At 42.7% G+C, this 16,971-nt stretch overlaps 1 long non-coding RNA gene across 1 annotated transcript in view; it reads right to left on the bottom strand.

The window, feature by feature from the left end:
- Positions 1–14,868, bottom strand: part of LOC137761506 (uncharacterized) — a 60,030-nt gene extending 45,162 nt beyond the window's left edge. The window contains exons 1-2 of the long non-coding RNA XR_011073425.1: positions 14,493–14,868; positions 14,027–14,122 (exon numbers count right to left, since the gene is read on the bottom strand). This is a non-coding gene — a long non-coding RNA (uncharacterized lncRNA). The remainder of the gene's footprint in view (positions 1–14,026; positions 14,123–14,492) is intronic.
- Positions 14,869–16,971: the final 2,103 nt, after the last annotated feature.

The raw sequence follows: 16,971 nt of genomic DNA, 5'->3' as shown, positions 1-16,971 counted from the left end.
TAATGCCTAGCATACAATAAGTGCTCCGTGAACATTAAACAAAGGATAAATGGTGATGATGATGAAGAAAAGGATCAGAGTGTCAAAAGACCCAGGTTAATCTCCTGATTTCAAATTTCATAAGGTCGGCACTCCTGCTAGGTCATAAGCAATGATGCAGGAATGGTATCTTGCATAACTGGATTCTCCATAGCTAAGGTTGACAGATTTAGCAAATAAAAATATAGGACATTCAGCTAAATTTTAATTTTTTTTTAGTATAAGTATATATCCCACATGTTGCGTACTACACACTTCTAGGAAAACATTATTCACTGTTTATCTAAAATTAAAATTTAACTGGTGCCCTGTATTTTATCTGACAACCCTATCCATAGCCCTTATGTAGAGTAGTTGCTGCATGAATGAATACTATGTTCAAAATCCAGAGAAATCAGAGTAAACCTAAATTAAAGAGCAAGGTCAGGTCCAGCGGTGTGCTAGTAATATCTAACAACTGTCTCGTCAAGGAAAAAACAAAGTGCCTTTATTTACAGTTGCCTATTTCCATGCTGTTAATACTTCCACCATGGCCGATTTCAAGCTTGGACACGTGACTGAATGCAGAACTGGGAAGAAATGACTGCAATTGGCTTTGACAAAGCCAGCATGAGCCAACTTCTGCACAAACTCCTGAAAGTCAGAGGATTAAAGAGACAACAAGCAAACAAGAAAAATGAAAAAGAACTAAGCCACCTGCCCTATAATACACCAAGACTTTACTGGCCACGTCCTTAAATACATTATCTCAACCTCACAACAATTCTATGAAGTAGAAATGATTAGCCATATTGTTGTTAAACAAATGGGGGAAAAGGGGTCAGAGAGAATTTAAAGATTGTCTAGTCACCCAGCTAATAAACCAGCCCAAAGCCCCACTCTCTTTCCCCCAACCAGTCTGCCTCTGCCGTCAGTGGATAGGGAAGCCAAAGGGACTTCAGAGGTCAGCAGGTCAACCTGGCCATTCCTCAGGAGAGAAAACTGAGGCAAGGAGTGAAAGGGTTCGCAACCTCCTGGCAGAGCTGGGATTAGAACCCGTACCTCTTGACTCCTACCCAGTGTGTGTGTGTGTTGTAGAAATATTCTCAAAGTATGTTCAACTAACGTGAAGAAGCTAAGAAACAATCATGGACACCCTCCAGAGGAGTCAACACAGGGTAAATACGAATCAGCCGAGTCTTTAATGCAAATATGGTCTAGGGTTTCTGCTTTCTCCATCTCACCCAAGTGATTTGGAAACTTAGACCAGAACAGAGAATGCTTGTTTACAAAGAAGTGGCTGGTGCAGGGAGGGAGGGGAAGTGCCTCTTTTTCTCTACAAAAGATGAGCAATGGTGACTCATGATTTGAAAGGGGAGCCCACAAAGGTCTCCCAAAATCCCCTGTATATGTCTCTCTTTTCTTGTCCTCCTGGGGGAACCACAGAGGACAGAGTCATGGACAGACCCTTGGCTCAGCCAGTGACCCTTTGTGGCTTCCCCTTTCTCTCCTGTGTTTCCTCAGCTATAAGACAAAAAAGATGATTTCTGGGGCTTTCCCAGCAATCACATTGATGATATTCTCTCTGAATCCCCACTTTGCCCTCCCTCCATCTTCTCACTCTCTTCTCCTTTCCTCATTATCTTCCTTTTTGTTATCAGTTTTTTTTTTAAATCCTCTTTCCCCTTCCCCTCCCCCTCCTGTCTGTCTCCCAGGCCTTCTGTATCACAGACTCACTTCCCTCTCCTCATTCTCTCTACCCTTGCCCCACCCCCCATACACGCACATACGCACACATACTGCTGGAACTAACACTGGCCCTTAATTAGAAACTCCCTCAATAAAACAAAGAAAGAGGGAATCCCCTGGCGGTCCAGTGGTTAGGACTCAGCGCTTTCACTGTGACGGGCCTGGGTTCGATCCCTGGTGCGGGACCTAAGATCCCGCAAGCTGTGTGGCGTGGCCTGGCCGATAAATAAATAAGTAAATAAATAAATAAAATTTTAAAAGCAAAACAAAACAGAAAAAACGCAAAAAACAAAGAAAGAAACTAGGAGAGCTCCTGGCAGACGCTGCCCCGATGCAAAGGCAGATCTCCTCCCGAGCACTCACCTCCCCAATGTTACTCTTCTATTCGTATATATTAACTCTGCCCTTTTCTCTTTTATCTGGAGAGCTCTTTGCCAGCCACACAAACAAAAGATTATGCAGATTATCATAAGTATAAAGAAAAAAAATTGTCTTAACTGAACATCCCAAAACGTAAGCCCTTGAATGGGAAAACTTGGGCTTCCAGCAGCCACGAGCACCCTGCAGGATGAGAAGGGCTCTGCCCTTCGCCCCTTCCCCCTCATGGTGGGCAGCACAGAACCCCAAGAGGCAAGTGTGCTCGGAGATTTCCCAGCTTGCTGGAAACTCGGAAAGCAAATGAGAGCCCTCAAGGCTCATTAGACCTATTTATACAGTTCTTCACCGGGAAAAATTAAATCTTCCAAACACAGATAAATACACCTCTGTGACAAATGAACTAGCTAGTCACGTTCAAACCCCAGCTCCAGCACTGACAAATGTGCTACTTGAGCCCCCCAGGCAAGGTAAACATGTTTCTTTATCTTGAATTCCCTTTAGTTGGGAGAAAAGGAACACAGGGGCTACCGCACGTCATGTAGGGATGGAGGCTGGGCATGGGGAGAGGGTGCGAGGGGGCCGTGTTGGTAGGAAAAGCTCGTGAAGGTCACCTTCTCAGCCAGGTAGTCGAACCACACAACACGTCTCCCTGCCTAGCTCTTCCCAGGCCTTCTGCTAACCTTGAGGGTTCGTCAAGCCAGCTGTGCTGGCTACCAGCTGTGCTGTACAATATCCTCAGAGACTCCAACAGCGCAGAGTGACGCAGAATGCCCTCTAGATGGCTCACTGCCTGCCCCTCTGTATTTCTCAATAGGGCCTATCTTTTCCAGGAAACACTCTTTTTCTGGGAAAGGTTGGCAACATCAGAGAATGATCCTAGCAGGAAATGGCCAGTCACATCTGAGGACCTTTGAGAAGAAATAGAGATAAGATAGAAGAGAAGAAAGAGAAAGCTTTGGCTGACTCTCAGGAACCTCCATTCCTGGAGTGGCAATGGCGTGGTCTAGAGCTGCGCTCTCCAGGACCGTGGGCACTGTCCCCAGGGGCTGTTGAGCATTTGAAAGGTGACTAGCCTGAATTGAGATGTCCTGTAAATGTAAAATACACACTGAATGTTGAAGGCTTGGTACAAAAAGCAAAAGGAATGTGAACCACCTCATTCACAATCTTTTTGTACCAACTACATATTGAAATGATAATTTGAATATATGCATTGGGTTAAATAAAATATATTATTAAAATTAATGTCGCTTTTTTTTCTTTTAAATCGTGACTACTAGAAGATTTAAAATTGCACAGAACCCATATTCTATTTCTATTAGATAGTGTCCCTCAAGAGAATTTTTAGCTTCAACACATTTGAATCCAGCTTCTCTCAAGAGCAGATTTTCAGATCGTGGAATTGATTTGTGTTTTCTTTCTTCCCAGCACAGGGTCCCTAAAGTTACCCTCATCCCAAGCCATGAAATGGAAAGGCGGCTCAGAGGTTCCTCACAGCAGCAGCTGGACGTCTTTGGTTGTCTAAGCTCTCTGCCTCTTCCCATCACCTCTCACTCTTGCTATCTCCCACCCTTGCCCTCAGAACACTGGCTCTTACCTGCTGACCTTCGGTTTAGAAATAGCAGAATAAAAAGGCTGATAAGAAACTGAGGAGACCATCAGACCCATTCAAACTGGTCCACTTGACCCAACCCCAGTGAAACACAGCTGCATTGGTCTAACTTTTTTTAAAAAAACAATAACTCTCATTTGTTTTCATGTAGTAAATAATACTTATTCATTGTAGAAAAATGGTGAAATAGAAACCAAAAGAAGAAAATAGAAATCATCCACAATCCCAAGCCTCGGGCTAGCCATTACTGATTTTTGAGGGTATATCCCACCAAAGTCTTACTTTAGACAACGAAAATAATTGTCACATTTATTGAGCACTTACTATGCCCAGGCACCATGCTAAGTGTTTTTAACATAGTTTTCTTCGTAAGAATCCTAAGGTAGGTTCTATTATTATCCTCATGTTGAGAAAAACTGAGACTTAGCAAGCTTAAATATCATGTCCAAAGCAGACAGCTCATAGTGACCAAAAGAGTTAAACACAGGTCCAAAGGGAATAGGACAGGAAACCCTCGGCCCCCTGCCTGTGGCTGCAGTTCTCCAAGGAGAGACGTGCTATCACCTCCCTCGTGAATTTGTTCTCTTGAAGGCATCCATCTCTTCCTAACCCTCCTAAATTCACAGCGCCTGCCTCTGTCCATTCAGGCTGCATTAACAGAGTACCATAGACTGAGTGACTCATAAATAACAGGACCTTATTTCTCACAGTTCTGGAGGCTGGGAAGTCCAAGATCAGATTCAGGGTCTGGTGAGAACCCACTTCCTGATTCATAGACAGCCATCTTCTCCCTGTGTCCTCACATGGAGGAAGGGGTGAGGGAGCATCCTGGGGTCTCTTCAATAATGGGCACTAACCCACCATGGGAGCTCAGCCCTCATGACCTAATCACCTCCCGGAGGGCCCACTTCCAAGTATCATCACATTGCGAGCTAGGCTTGGAGGGACACAAACATTCAGTATGTAGCAGTGTCGTTCTTTATGCATGTCCTTATCTATCAGCAACTGCTCTCTTTCTGTTTATATATTCACTTAGTCAACAGATGCTCATCGGGCACTTACTTTGTGCCGGCGATATGCTAGGCAACTGGAAAATAGCGATGAACGCAATCAACAAATTTCTTTTACTCTTGTGGCACTTATATTTCAGTTTAGGGAGACAGACGATAAGCAGACAAGCAAATACGTATGATGTCAGATAGCAAGTGAGACAAACCAATATGAGGAGAAAATTGAGTAGTGTGAGGGGGACACACAGTGATGGGAAGGGGAGTAGTGGTAAGCATCACGTGTAGGTTGCATTATTATTTATAATTATTCCTGCCTTACATAGAAGAACCTGGCTAAGACAGACTGCTATCTTTTAGGGCGGTCAGGGAAGACCTCACAGGTAAGGTCCTTGAGCAGAGACCTTGAAAGAAGTGAGGAAACAAGCTATCAAATTATTTGGAAGAAGAACTTTCTAGGGCTGAATGTGCAACAAAAGCAAAAGCCCAGAGATTGGAGTGTGACTGGTGTGTCTGAGGAAGTCCAGGGTTTACTAGAGGAAGACAGTGGTGGAGATTAGGCTAGAGAGTTTCCCAGGATGAGATTAGACTACATAGAACCTTGAGGGCCACTGCAAAACTCTGGCTGTTGCCCAGTGAGATGGAAAGCCACTGGAAGGTTTTTAGCGGAGATGTGACATATCTGTTAAAAGGTTCACTACAACTACTGTCCTGAGACTATATTTGGGGGGCAAGTGATCTATTTGGAACCCACGGGATTTTGCTGATGGATCAAATAATGGGGTGTGAGAGAAAGGGTCAAGGGGGACCCTTTTCAGCTTTGAGCAACTAGAAAGAGGGGATTACCATTAACTAGGATGGAAAAACTACAAGGAGATTTTTTTGAGGGAGTGTAGAAATCAGGGACTTATTTGGGGGTACATTAAGTTTGAGATACCTCTCAGACATCAAAGTAAGTGTGCAAGTAAAAAGTTGTATATTATCTGAGTTCAGGGAACAGTCTAGGAATTAGATATGAATTTGGAAGTTTGGAGAAGATAGGTGGTATTTAAAATCATGACCCTGAATGAGGTTATCTTGGTGGTGATTAGCTATTGATACAACAGGGATGAGATCTTTGGACTAAATCCTTGGGCCTTCCAGTTGGAAGATCTTGCAGAGGTGAGGAGCAAACAGCAAAGGAGACTGGGAGGGAAAAGCCAGTGAAATAAATCAATAACCAGAAGAGAGGAGTAGCCAGGCCAGGTGAGGAAAACTTTGCAAATTGATGGGAGTGCCCAATCCTGTCAACTGCTGCTGCTAGAGTGTGATATGGACTGAGAATTGGCCATTGGATTTGGCAATTTGGAGAGCACGTATATTACCAATATAAGCAAGTGAAATAAACCAAAAGATCACTGTTAAAGGGCACTGGGTAGGGGAGGCAGTGAACCTACACCTTTTCATTCTTCTTGTCTCACGGTTCTTAGGGACACCAGGCGGTTAATTAGCTTCTTTAAACTGTTCTTACTAGTCTAATTTGGCTTCTCTCATTGTCATCCTAGAAATATTGGAGACAAAATGATGAGCAAGTGATAATTTTTAAAAAGCTAATGATGATTGGTGGTGAGTTTCCTATTTGAACATCTCAGGACCCAATGCACCTTCCAAACTTTGGTGAGTTGACAACTCTTGGAAGAAGGAATACATTTTCCAGCCTTTCATGGACTTACAAAGCAGAATATTTTCAGGTGATCGTGCCTATACTCAGAAGAGGATTCATCTCAACAGCAGAATATTATAACATGTACGTGGCCGATGCCTTGTTAGCAAGTATTAACATTAGGTGAAGCAGTCATAATAGAATTAAATTGTCTGGATTCCGTAAATAGACTACTAACCCCAACAACTGCAAATTAACTCGAATTGTCTCATTTTTTCTCTGTCTTCTGACAATAACAAGATGGTGTTTTTCTGTCAAATTCCATCTTAAAAATACGTCTAAAGACTTATAGACTGTTGGCCTGCCAATTGCATGTATATATGATGTGTCAAGCCTATTTTTTTGCATCTAACCCATTTTGCAGAGTCCAACTTGATTCTCAAGATCTACTTCTTGGTCTTCCTTTGCCATCTTCTTACATAATCCATCCACTTGGAATTCACTCAGTCCTTCAGTGTTAAGAGCAGGCAGGAGAGGTTTGATCCAGATGGTGATGGAGGAAAAGTTCCAGAGCCTGAAGGAAGTGCTTCAGGCTTCGTTCCTCCAAGAACAAGAAAAGTTGGCCCTGGGAAAAAGCCAGGCAGACCTGCTCTATTTGTATCTGAAGCCTTGTCTTCTAAATACTGAGGCCTCCAGAAGCTTTCCAGAAGCAACATGACTAAGGATATAGACTTCTCTCAAAAATAGTCATTTTAAGTAATTACAGTTTTCCCGCTCTGAAACTTCACGTGCTCTTTCAATGAACTGGGCTGCTTTTCCAGCCATCTGAAGAGGTGCAGGAGTGCTCTCTTTATCCATTGCATCCACACTGCTCTAGAAGGCTCTTTTTTCATAAAGGGCAGCTCCTTTAAAAGGTCCAGGTTAGAGTTTAGATATGTGAAGCTTTTGAAAAGTTTGAGAACTGTTGAGGACCTCGGCTGCCCATTAGTACAACAACTTCACAATCTATATGCTCTATAAACAAGTTTCTCAAAGCGTAGTCTGCGTTCATTCGTTCAAGAAATCTTCACTGAGCCCTTATTGTCCAAGGCATCTTTCCAGACCCTGGAGAGTACAGCAGTGAAGAAAGCAGATAAAAGTTATTTTTCTCATGGAGTTTACCTTCCAGTGGACAAGACTAAAAACAAACAAAATAAATAAGTGGAATATATTTAGTTAGACGGTGATAAGTGATATGGAGAAAAACAACCAGGGAAGGAGGAGAGGGAGTACCCTAGATGAAGGGGTGGAAAGAGGGCTATAATTTGCAATAAAGGGGTCAGGGAAGAGAAGAGTTAGTTGAAAATGTGTCATCTGAGCAAAGACCAGAAGGCAGAAGTCTGGGAGGAGAGCCGACCAGGAAAAAGGAACTACAGTAGAACAAGTCCTGAGGTTAGAGTGTGCCTGAGATGTTCAAGTTCCAACAAGAAGGCCAGTGTGGCCTGGGTAGAGTGAACGGGGGAGTGAGTAGGAGGAGGGAGGTAGTAGGGACCCAAATCATTCAAGTCTCTCTCAGTAGGGACTTGAGCTTTTGCGCTAGTGTGATGGGGACCCACTGGAGGATTTTGAGTAACTGAGTGACATATTCTAACTTACATTTTAATTCCAACTTATATTGTAACTTATATTTCACACTTGGCTGTTGTGTGAAAAATAGATGATACCAGGGCCATCAGTTAATAGGGTACTGCAATAATCCAAGTGAATATTGATGGTAGCAGATCACCCATTAAAATGATAGAATGCCTACAAAGTTCAGAGTCAAACTTAGATCCACTAATCCAGGATGGGGGTCTGCAGGACTCTGAAGTTTTCACAAGTACTCCCCAGGTATTGCTTAAGTATGCTAGAGTTTAAAAACCTTACTTCTATAATATACCATTTATCAATTTATTGCCTCTCAGCTCCAAATTCATCCTTCACTGCCTGCTCTGCAAAAAATAGATCTGGGCCCTTTAAATATTTTTTTTCCTTCACCAGCTGTCACAATGTTAAGCCTTGTCAGGAGAGAGCACTAGAGAGGCACTGCAGTAGGAAGAGGACTTCCATCCCGGTTCTGGTGTTCTGGTTCAGCAGGCTCCTGCGGCACCAGCATCTTCTCCATTGTCCCACTTCTGCACATGCAGGGTTTCCCCAGTAGCCAGTTCCTGTGGTACAGACACCTCCTCCAGCACCAGGGTCTTACAGCACATGTGGCTTTCCCAGCACACAGTTCCTGCTGGGTGGGCAGTTTCTTCAGTGCCAGACTCCTGCAGTACAGGCAGCTTTTCTAGCAGCCAGCTGCTGAAGTACAGGTGGCTTCTCAAGCATCCAGTTCCTTCAGTGCATGGCAGCCGGTCATACTTCACATCCAGAAGCTTCCCCAGTACCAGATAATTTCATACTAAGTGCCTTCAGAGAGACTCCACTTCTTGCACAACTTCCCCTGCATCCTAGAAAACAGATTTACAAGTTCCACAGGGCAAATATCCAGCAAATTCCATTGATGCAGCTACTCCTCTTCCATCCATTGGGCCATAGCCACATCCAGTGGGCCGTTCTCCAACAATGTCCCTCAATGACTTGAGGGAGGGTGGCAGGAAGGGGCAGTAGTGGGGAGGTGATCTTCCGTGGGCTTCTGTCTCAGTCCTGGGTGTAATAGCTGCTCCTTATATCTGCTATGCCTATATCTTACAGTGCTCTTTACTTATTCCTAGCCAACACTGTTACAGTTAATTTTTATATTAACTCTTTCATGTTTAAATTATTCTGTAGATTCTCTTTCCTGATTGGAACTTGACTGATACATACAGCATCACACATTTGGAAGGAAATTTAAAAATCCAGTCTCTAAATTGCCCAACCTGAACTTTTGGAAATGGTTGGATAGTAGAGACAAACCTCCCAGTTTTCACCCAACTTCTTGGTAGAGTTTTGTGCATGGTAAATAATTCTATTTGCCTCGCTGCTGTTTGTCTTCAGCTGAAGAACCTAGAACTCTCCAAACTGCTGGGATGCAGAGCCCAGTGGAGCACTTCTGCCTGAGGGGTAGATAATGATGGACAAGCCCTTCAAGGTGTATATTGGGTTGGCCAAAAAGTTCGTTCGGGTTTTCCGTATTGTTTTCCATAACATCTTCTGGGAAAACTCAAACTTTGTGGCCAACCCAATAAATAACCCCTGAGCAGAATCAGGGACCTTCTAGAGGTTCCTCCAGTACCAATATCATTTCCACAAAGCAGATGCTTTTTTCTACTTTCCACCTGGTTACAACTGGAGAACGTGAGACCACTTGGATTAGGTGATATTACCTAACAATTACAAATTAAGCTTTTGAGTCAGATACACTTATCACTAACTAGCTCTATGGTCTTGGGCAGGTTACTTAACCTTTTCTGAACCTCAGTTTATCATCCGTAAAATCTGCATAATAGTAGAACTGACTTCCATTGGCCTGTTGTGAGGATTAAATGAAATTGTCCGTTTGGTAAAGAATTATGTACATGGTCGAGAATTTCACCTGGCACCTGTAAATGTGATGGTGGTTGTGTTTGCTGAAAAATGCAAAACTACATTCGTATTTGTTTGTTCCATCAATGTGCTGTCAAGTACAAGTCTGTTGTAACCAAGTTGAGTGACCAGTTTGGGTCTCAATAGTGAAGCTTGAGCCATTTCCAGGGGTGGCTCTTGCAGTGTCTGAGCTTTCCCCCTCCGCCTTGGTTCCTACTCTCATCACCAACTCCAGACCTGACAAGTCATAAAGAAACGTAGTAAGTCCCCTACATATGAACCTTCAAGTTGCAAACTTCAAAGATGTGAACGTGCGTTCACATGTCCAATCACATAAGTTAGTTCAAATGTCTGGCATATATTGTCACGTACGTGCATCCTCTACAAGTGGCTGTGTTTTTGTGTACTTTACTGTACAGTACTGTATAGAGTACAGTAGTACAGTATCTTTATTTCAAGCCCAGGAAGTCTGGAAGCAAGCGTAAAACACCAGTGATATAGCTGGTACTGCTAAGAAGCACCAGCTGTTGTACTACTGCACTACTGTACTTTTCAAGGTATTGTACTGTAAGATTAAAAATGTTTTCTTTATTTTTTACATTTGTTTTTTATGTATTATTGGTGTGAAAAGTATTTTAAACCTATTACAGTACAGTACTATATATCCAATTGTGTTAGTTGGGTACCTAGTCTGACTTTGATGGACTTACGAACAAATTGGACTCAGGAACACGCTCTTGGAACAGAACTCATTCATATATAGGGGACTTACTGTATCAATTCTTGAGACACATGTCCTCTAGAGACAATCTATTAGAAAAAATCTAGAAAGCACCCTTCCATAGAAAAATAATGTGAGCCACGCATGTAACTTTAAATGTTCTACTAGCCATATTTTTTAAAGTAAAAATAAACAGGTAAAATGATTTTTAATAATATAGTTTATTTAAACATATATATGCAATATGTATATAAATTATCATTTATATAAAATGTAATATTGATTAAAATGTAATCAATATTTAAAATACTAGTGGGATAGCTCACATTCTTCTTTCTAGTCTTTGAAATTCAGTATGTATTGTACACTTACAACCATTCTCAATTCAGGCCAGCCACATCAAGTGCTCAAAAGCCACATGTGACAAGTAACCACCTTATTGGACAGAGTAGTTCTAGACCATCTAGCCCAGCCGCCTCATATTTAGAAGAGGACACAGAGGCTCAAACAAGTTTTTTGAGTTGTTCTTTCTAAGTCACAAAATCAGGACTAGAATCCAAGGTAACTGACACCTGGGTTTAAACCCAGTCCTGCCCTTTATTAGCTGTGTGACACAGGGCAACTTTCCTTACCTCTCTGAGCTTCAACTCCCTTTTCTATAATATAGATATAATAAGTCCTCAAGAGTTGTGGTGAGGATTAAATAAGGGAATGGATGTAAAGCACTTAGCCCACAGCAAGCACTGGCTAAACGGAGGAATAAATGATCATAATGGACTTCACCGACCACACTGCCTGCCTTTCATCCAACCTCAGCCTAATCTAGCAGGAGGCAGACAAGGGGCAGCCCCCATTCCACACCACTCGCTTTGGATGTGGCCTTAGTCTAACCAGCAAAAGCAATGTCATGATACTACAAATGCCCATCAAAGCTTTAGCACAGCTCTTCTCTGTTTCCAAGTTAGACAATGGAAAGGTGATTTTCAAGATTCTCCTTGTAAAAGAACCATGATGAATGTTTAAAATTTCAGCGAGAAAAACAGTTATAGGGAGAAGGTCATTGTCATTACGTGCCACACCCATCCCAGTCCCTGGTGACCCTGAGGGCCCCTGACTCACCTGGCTTCCCTGTTGACCCTCTTTGCCCAACCAGGAGCCACAATGGTTGCTCAGAAGGAGATAACGTCATTTGTTGACATTTCCCAGGTGACAACAAAGTCAAGCCTTCTTTTAGGGATCTGAGTCTTTGCATATAATTAGCTGATCAAATTACCCTCAGGGAATTGAGGCTTGACATTCCTCATTGTCTAGAGGAACCACAGCCTTCAGAGAAAGGGGTTGGAGACAACCACCTACACTCCTTTGGGCCTTTCTTCATTTAAGGATCTCAAATGGAGCCAGGGCTCCAGGCTCTACTTCTCCTTTATCTTAAAAACTTACTTCCGAGGACATGTACTCTGCAAGTTAGAGCATAAACTTTCAAGTAACAGGTATCTTCAGGCATCCTACCATTTGTAAAATACTTGGCTAAGAATTATTATTATTATTTTTTGGCCTTGCTGTGAGGCTTGTGGGATCTGAGTTCCCCAACCGGGGATCAAACCCGGGCCCTCAGCAGTGAAAGCGCGGAGTCCTAACCGCTGGACCGCCAGGGAATTCCCTAAAAATTATTTTTAAATTTCAAGAAATGTAAGATCTATTTCGGAAGAAAATATAGAAGAAATAGGTTTACATAATATAGATGGCAATATGATATAATATGTATCATATATGATACATATTATTGGTATAGAATTATATCTATGCAATTACTAATAGAATATTTGATTATTAATTAGGAGAACTAAAGATCTTCTACCACAGTACTTAGGAAAGAAGAGGTATGAAATGACATTGCACGGGAGGGGTTTTTTGTTTGTTTGTTTTCAACTTGTAAAATGTGATATATTTATAAATTACAATGTATTCAGCTTTAAACAGGAAGGAAATTTTGACACAGGCTGTAAAATGCATGAACCTTGAAGATATTATGCTAAGTGAAATAAAGCCAGTCTCAAAAAGAAAAATACACTACCATCCCACTCACACAGATACTTAGGGGTGTCCAATCTATATAGACAGAAAGAATGGCGGTTGCCAGGGGCTGGGAATTGGTGTAAACAGTTATTCTTTAATGGGTAAATGGGTACAGAGGTTTTTTGCAAGACAAAAGACATAGGGAAAAACTTTAGGGAGGAGGTAGCGTTTGAAACATCAGTTGAGTTTAAATGAGTTGGAAGGAAATTCCAGGGGAGTGAGTGTAGAGGGTACTACAAGTGAAGGTCAAAGGAAGGAAAGTTGTGGCATGTGTGGGAGATTGAGGTAAGGTTGATGGGAAGTGGGCGGTGGGAGCACATTGGAGAGGTGGGTTGTGCCCTGTTTTGTCAATGGGTGGTTTTAACACCCGCTCCATGCCCGATCCTAAATTTGGCCATGGAGAGGGAGTTGTTTGCAAAGCCTCCGCAAGACCCCTGCCCCAGCCTGAAGGCCAGGCTTCCGGGTACGGTGGCAGATTTTAATTTTCTGGTACCAGCCTTCACACTGGGAGACTTGTGACAGGGGACACCTGACCCTTCCTCTCACAGTTCCTGCCATGCAGAGACTAGCCTGACAATGGAGTGATTTGACCTTGAAGTACAGAATCAATAGCAGGAACAAGAAGAATGAAGGTGAAGAGTGGGAGAAGATACATTGGAAGTTGTCTAAGAATCATTGCCACTAGGGTCTTGGGAATCTGAGAGCTTTTAATAAATGTCATCTTACTGCATTGACACCCTGGGCTTGGCTTACCGAAGAGCACATTATGCAGTGTCTGTGAAACCCAGGAACTAATGCACAGGCCTCCTCCACAAAACTAGAGGCAGTTTTAGCTATATTGACTTTTAATTCACCCAGGGTATTTTGTCTCACACTTTATTGTACTGAGAGCTGCTTTACCTGGTTTTGCAAAATAAATAACCATCACAGTAGCTGATCCTAAGTACCTTTTGCCCTTTGGATACCTTATTTATGGCCCCTTAATTTTTTTTAAGTTAAGTTTTATTGGAGTATAGTTGCTTTACAATACTGTGCTAGTTTCTGCTGTAGCCCCCTCTTTAAATAACGTTTGCACTTTCAGACTTCTCTTTTCCTTCTTACGGAGTTTTTCTTAAGAGTCTAGCAGGATTCTTTAAAAAAGAAAATTTAAAAGCAAACTTATCTATTTAGTTGCCTTGGGCCTTAAAAATCCTCCCAATGAATCTTCTCTAATTCCCTGACAAACTTCTTTGCTATCTGTAAATGGTGCTGACCAAGGAAAATCAAATTAAGTGTTAGCCCCGGAATTCCATCACCTGAGTGTGCTTGAGTGGCTTCTTCATCCTCAGACTGGGATCCTGCTTGAGCCATTAGCACTTTCCCTAAGAGTAGACAACTTTCTGAAGTTACACCTGAAACAGAAAAAGCTGGTGTCAGCCGAAGGCTGTCATTCGTCATGGGTTGTCTTTCCCTTTGCTAAAGAACTGAAATCAGATGAGTTGCTGACATCTGGTGGTTACTAAGCAGAGTGTAAGCTCAGTCTTAGGAGGACTTCCACCTCAGATTACAATAAACTCCCCAGCCACCAATTTTTGGAGGCCTCCTCTTGAACTAAGAATGTTTTTGTATCCAAAGGGAAAGCAAAGATGCAAACTAAGAAGCAAAGGAAACAATTGGCACCAAGAAGAGACATGCTGGCTACCAGAATGAAAAGTGAAAAGTCACCTTCCCTGGAAGCGACTTCCAGGATTTTGACAAAGATTTGACTTGGTCCCAACATACCTGATGAGTCACGGAAGGGGAATAACACAGGAGATCCCTTTTGGGTTGAAGGTAACATTTTTGTCGCAGCTGGAAATAATTCTACTTCTATTCATTTTCCCGTTGTCACTCAAATATTTTAAAAAGCTCTCCATTTGTTTGAGGCCATAGACTGGAAAGTGTCTTCCAGAGCATTCTGAATTCTTCTACTCTTCTGTCTCTCAGCACATTGAGTGAGAGCAGGAGCTGGTGGAAGTGTCCTGTGCCTCAGATCTTGCTCACAGAAGTTTTTTGAACTCCATCTTCAGGGAAGTAACGGGGAATCTTGGCTCTGGATGGGACAAAGTCATCCACCAATGAGAGTCCCAGAGCCCAGAAGTATGTCAGTAACTCCAAAATTAAAGGTTGGAGAGGGAGGCTTCCCAAAACCTGCAGACAGAAAGGAGATTAGTTGCTCTTCTAAAATGCTATTTGATTTCATCATAGCTCATCACTAAATAAACGGATTTTGTTCATTTATTTGCTTTCTTGGTTTTTGTGTTACCTACTCTTTTTTTTTTTTTTTTAATGGTGGACTTTGGTTCCACCAAATCTTCCAGTGATCTTTTTTTTTCAAATTATTTATTTATTTATTTATTTATGTCTGTGTCTGATCTTAGTGCGGCACACAGGATCTTCATTGCGGCATGTGGGATCTTCCACTGTAGCTCGTGGGCTCCTCTCTAGTTGTGGCGTGTGGGCTCCAGAGCACATGGGCTCAGTAGTTGTGGCGTGCGGGCTTAGTTGCCCCTGAGGCATGTGGGGTCCTAGTTCCCCGACCAGGAATCGAACCTGCATCCCCTGCATTGGAAGGTGGATTCTTAACCAGTGGACCACCAGGGAAGTCCCCGTGTTACCTACTCTTGATTTTGCCTTCTCTCCTCAACACTCCTGCCCCCTAAACTAGAAAGTAAACTTGAGAGCAGGAACTTTGCCTTGTTCACCATTTATATCCCCAGCATCTGAAACATTGTTTAGTACATGGTAAAATTCTCAAATATTTGTTCAATGAAAAGAATGACAACAAACTCCCATAGTTCCTCCTAAAATCAGCTGGGAGTCCCTACTTTACCTTCCTTTACTTTAGAAAGCCCACAGATGGTCATGTCCAGGGACACCATGGAAGTGCCATAATGACTCTGTATTTGCCTCATTGATTGACAGTCTGGAGCAAAGGGCAGACACCCAGGGGCCAACCTGAGTGCCTCCAAGGGTTCCTGGCTGGTGACTGGTGTTAGCAGGGTTGAAGGCTGCCTTCACCACAAGGCCTTCCAAATGCTCCAGAGAACTGGAGACAGAAATCTTTAGGGGCAAGGCTGAGTACGTTGCAACATATGTTCTCGGTGCTAAGCTTCTCTCTGGGTATGCATGAGTCTGTAGGGGCTTGGGGGAAGTGTGTTGGAAAACTTTCCCTCTGTCTCCAACTAAATGGTTTCCTGAGGAAATGAGAAATGGAGGTGGGGTGGGTGGGAAGGAATGAAAAAATTCCAGTAAGGAAAAAAAAATGACTTTTTTTTCTTTGGAACAGGGTGAGTTATTGGCAGATCTGAAATTCCAGGATCTGTCTGTATTAGAAATACAAAAGGCTCTTTAAAAATTTTTTTTTTTTAGTTTTAAACATGGGGTATGAGATGCTAGAGTGAACACTTGAAGGATAACACTTCTGAATTGAGGGGTTTGGGGAAGCTTGGCCCAGAGTGATCTGGACCCTGGGTTCATGCCCCTCCCCACAGAGCCCAGCAGAGCAGGTACTTTCTGGTATCCATTAATATAGTTTACGGTTAAATTGCTGGACCCCATGTGGACTGAAAGGGCCTCTTTATCTTTAAACAAACAGATGAGGAAGGAGAATCTCCCCCACCCCAGCCTAGACCTGGATTTGTGAGGCCACATCATGGGTTTTTCCATTCCAGCTATCAATCTTCCCTTGTTTGTGGTTCCAGAGGAAAAAAGAGAAGTACAGGAGAAGGGAGGTGTAATCAGAAAGGTAACTCAGCTCTGTTTTAGCAGACTTTGAAATAAGTAACTTGGTCTGACTCTTCCTGAATGTTGGGTGGAAATTGAGAGTATCCAGGATTTGTGGGGACTCTCTGAATCTCCCCCTGCCCAAAACACCACCATCGAGTTTCCTATAACTCTCAGGCTGGTGCTTGTGTGCAGGGTCCCTGCCTATAGGCCATGTCTGAAGTTACAGCTTAGAGTGTCATCAACAACAACAGTCACAGGTGGAACAGAAAGCCTTTATTAAGTGTCTTCTGCACATAGCGCCCTGCTAGATGGTGTAGCAAAAAATCACAGCCACAGCTCTGTCACCTTAGAGTTTATGGTCTAAGAATAACCTACTAGCCTTCTCAGGGAATATGGAGTATGCTAATGACAAGGTTATTTTTGCTTTGTTTTCTTTGTTTTTATCACAGTGCCATGTGGAGGGGAAGATCACAAGCTTTTGTGTCAGACAAAC

This window comes from Eschrichtius robustus, chromosome 3 (genome assembly GCF_028021215.1).
Source record: "Eschrichtius robustus isolate mEscRob2 chromosome 3, mEscRob2.pri, whole genome shotgun sequence".
In the NCBI taxonomy this organism is placed as follows: Eukaryota; Metazoa; Chordata; class Mammalia; order Artiodactyla; family Eschrichtiidae; genus Eschrichtius; species Eschrichtius robustus.
This window is presented reverse-complemented; position numbering and strand designations above follow the sequence as displayed.